Source organism: Symphodus melops, assembly GCF_947650265.1.
Source record: "Symphodus melops genome assembly, contig: SUPER_20_unloc_1, whole genome shotgun sequence".
In the NCBI taxonomy this organism is placed as follows: domain Eukaryota; kingdom Metazoa; phylum Chordata; class Actinopteri; order Labriformes; family Labridae; genus Symphodus; species Symphodus melops.
This window is the reverse complement of record NW_027636787.1, coordinates 239,258-243,190: the sequence shown is the minus strand read 5'-3', so window position 1 is coordinate 243,190 and position 3,933 is coordinate 239,258.

Sequence of the window (3,933 nt, the reverse complement as noted above, 5' to 3'; positions counted from 1 at the left end):
TGTGCCAGGCTGATCAGTTGTGGGGGTGCCCTCAGTTGTTCCACTTGTTTCTCCAGTGGTGCCATGCTGATCAGTTGTGGAGGTACCCTCAGTTTGTTCACTTGTTGCCTCAGTTGGTCCACTTGTTGCCTCAGTTGTGCGGGGCTGATCTGTTGTGGGGGTGCCCTCAGTTGTTCCACTTGTTGCATCAGTTGTGGGGGTGCCCTCAGTTGGTCCACTTGTTGCTTCAGTTGTGCCAGGCTGATCAGTTGTGGGGGTGCCCTCAGTTGTTCCACTTGTTTCTTCAGTGGTGCCAGGCTGATCAGTTGTGGAGGTACCCTCAGTTGGTCCACTGGTTGCCTCAGTTGGTCCACTGATTGCCTCAGTTGTGCCAGGCTGATCAGTTGTGGGGGTGCCCTCAGTTGGTCCACTTGTTGCTTCAGTTGAGCCAGGCTGATCAGTTGTGGGGGTGCCCTCAGTTGGTCCACTTGTTGCCTCAGTTGTGCCAGGCTGATCAGTTGTGGGTGTGCCCTCAGTTGATCCACTTGTTGCATCAGTTGTGGTAGTGCCTTCAGTTGGTCCACTTATTGCCTCAGTTGTGCCAGGCTGATCAGTTGTGGGGGTGCCCTCAGTTGGTCCACTTGTTGCTTCAGTTGAGCCAGGCTGATCAGTTGTGGGGGTGCCCTCAGTTGGTCCACTTGTTGCCTCAGTTGTGGGGGTGTCCTCAGTTGGTCCACTTATTTCTTCAGTGGTGCCAGGCTGATCAGTTGTGGGGGTACCCTCAGTTGGTCCACTGGTTGCCTCAGTTGGTCCACTTGTTGCCTCAGTTGTGCCAGGCTGATCACTTGTGGGGGTGCCTTCAGTTGTTCCACTTGTTGCATCAGTTGTGGAGGTACCCTCAGTTGGTCCACTGGTTGCCTCAGTTGGTCCACTGATTGCCTCAGTTGTGCCAGGCTGATCAGTTGTGGGGGTGCCCTCAGTTGGTCCACTTGTTGCTTCAGTTGAGCCAGGCTGATCAGTTGTGGGGGTACCCTCAGTAGGTTTACTTGTTGCTTCAGTTGTGGGGGTGTCCTCAGTTGGTCCACTTGTTGCCTCAGTTGTGCCAGACTGATCAGTTGTGGGGGTGCCATCAGTTGGTCCACCTGTTGCCTCAGTTGTGCCAGGCTGATCAGTTGTGGGGGTGCCCACAGTTGGTCCACTTGTTGCCTCAGTTGTGCGGGGCTGATCAGTTGTGGGGGTGCCCTCAGTTGTTCCACTTGTTGCATCAGTTGTGGTGGTGCCCTCAGTTGGTCCACTTGTTGCTTCAGTTGTGCCAGGCTGATCAGTTGTGGGTGTGCCCTCAGTTGTTCCACTTGTTTCTTCAGTGGTGCCAGGCTGATCAGTTGTGGAGGTGCCCTCAGTTGGTCCACTTGTTTCCTCAGTTGTGCCAGGCTGATCAGTTGTGGGGGTGCCCTCAGTTGGTCCACTTGTTGCCTCAGTTGTGCCAGATTGATCAGTTGTGGGGGTGCCATCAGTTGGTCCACCTGTTGCCTCAGTTGTGCCAGGCTGATCAGTTGTGGGGGTGCCCACAGTTGTTCCACTTATTTCTTCAGTGGTGCCAGGCTGATCAGTTGTGGAGGTACCCTCAGTTGGTCCACTGGTTGCCTCAGTTGGTCCACTTGTTGCCTCAGTTGTGCCAGGCTGATCACTTGTGGGGGTGCCCTCAGTTGATCCACTTGTTGCATCAGTTGTGGAGGTACCCTCAGTTGGTCCACTGGTTGCCTCAGTTGGTCCACTGATTGCCTCAGTTGTGCCAGGCTGATCAGTTGTGGGGGTGCCCTCAGTTGGTCCACTTGTTGCTTCAGTTGAGCCAGGCTGATCAGTTGTGGGGGTGCCCTCAGTTGGTCCACTTGTTGCCTCAGTTGTGCCAGGCTGATCAGTTGTGGGGGTGCCCTCAGTTGGTCCACTTGTTGCTTCAGTTGAGCCAGGCTGATCAGTTGTGGGGGTGCCCTCAGTTGGTCCACTTGTTGCCTCAGTTGTGCCAGGCTGATCAGTTGTGGGGGTGGCCTCAGTTGGTCGACTTGTTTCTTCAGTGGTGTCAGGCTGATCAGTTGTGGAGGTACCCTCAGTTGGTCCACTTGTTTCTTCAGTTGTGAAAGGCTGATCAGTTGTGGAGGTACCCTCAATTTGTCCACTTGTTGCTTCAGTTGAGCCAGGCTGATCAGTTGTGGGGGTGCCATCAGTTGGTCCACTTGTTGCCTCAGTTGTGCGGGGCTGATCAGTTGTGGGAGTGCCCTCAGTTTTTCCACTTGTTGCATCAGTTGTGGTGGTGCCCTCAGTTGGTCCACTTGTTGCTTCAGTTGTGCCAGGCTGATCAGTTGTGGGGGTGCCCTCAGTTGTTCCACTTGTTTCTTCAGTGGTGCCAGGCTGATCAGTTGTGGAGGTACCCTCAGTTGGTCCACTTGTAGCCTCAGTTGGTCCACTTGTTGCCTCAGTTGTGCCAGGCTGATCAGTTGTGGAGGTGCCCTCAGTTGGTCCACTTGTTGCCTCAGTTGTGCGGGGCTGATTAGTTGTTGGGGTGCCCTCAGTTGTTCCACTTGTTGCATCAGTTGTGGTGGTGCCCTGAGTTGGTCCACTTGTTTCTCCAGTGGTGCCATGCTGATCAGTTGTGGAGGTACCCTCAGTTTGTCCACTTGTTGCCTCAGTTGGTCCACTTGTTGCCTCAGTTGTGCGGGGCTGATCTGTTGTGGGGGTGCCCTCAGTTGTTCCACTTGTTGCATCAGTTGTGGTGGTGCCCTCAGTTGGTCCACTTGTTGCTTCAGTTGTGCCAGGCTGATCAGTTGTGGAGGTACCCTCAGTTGGTCCACTTGTTGCCTCAGTTGGTCCACTTGTTGCCTCAGTTGTGCCAGGCTGATCAGTTGTGGGGGTGCCCTCAGTTGTTTCACTTGTTGCATCAGTTGTGGTAGTGCCCTCAGTTGGTCCACTTATTGCTTTAGTTGTGCCAGGCTGATCAGTTGTGGGGGTGCCCTCAGTTGGTCCACTTGTTGCCTCAGTTGTGCCAGGCTGATCAGTTGTGGGAGTGCCATCAGTTGGTCCACTTGTTGCCTCAGTTGTGCCAGGCTGATCAGTTGTGGAGGTACCCTCAGTTGGTCCACTTGTTGCCTCAGTTGTGCGGGGCTGATCAGTTGTGGGAGTACCCTCAGTTGTTCCACTTGTTGCTTCAGTTGGGCCAGGCTGATCAGTTGTGGGGGTGCCCTCAGTTGTTCCACTTGTTTCTTCAGTTGTGCCAGGCTGATCAGTTGTGGGGGTGCCCTCAGTAGGTCTACTTGTTGCTTCAGTTGTGGGGGTGTCCTCAGTTGGTCCACTTGTTGCCTCAGTTGTGCCAGGCTGATCAGTTGTGGGGGTGCCCTCAGTTGGTCCACTTGTTGCATCAGTTGGTCCACTTGTTGCCTGAGGTGTGGGGGTAACCTCAGTTGGTCCACTGGTTGCATCAGTTGTGGTAGTGCCCTCAGTTGGTCCACTTGTTGCTTCAGTTGAGCCAGGCTGATCAGTTGTGGGGGTGCCCTCAGTTGGTCCACTTGTTGCCTCAGTTGTGCCAGGCTGATCAGTTGTGGGGGTGCCCTCAGTTGGTCCACTTGTTGCTTCAGTTGTCCCAGGATGATCAGTTGTGGAGGTACCCTCAGTTGGTCCACTTGTTGCCTCAGTTGGTCCACTTGTTGCCTCAGTTGTGCGGGGCTGATCAGTTGTGGGAGTGCCCTCAGTTGTTCCACTTGTTGCATCAGTTGTGGTGGTGCCCTCAGTTGGTCCACTTGTTGCTTCAGTGGTGTCAGGCTGATCAGTTGTGGAGGTACCCTCAGTTGGTCCACTTGTTTCTTCAGTTGTGAAAGGCTGATCAGTTGTGGAGGTACCCTCAATTTGTCCACTTGTTGCTTCAGTTTGTCCACTTGTTGCTTCAGTTGTGCCAGACTGATCAGT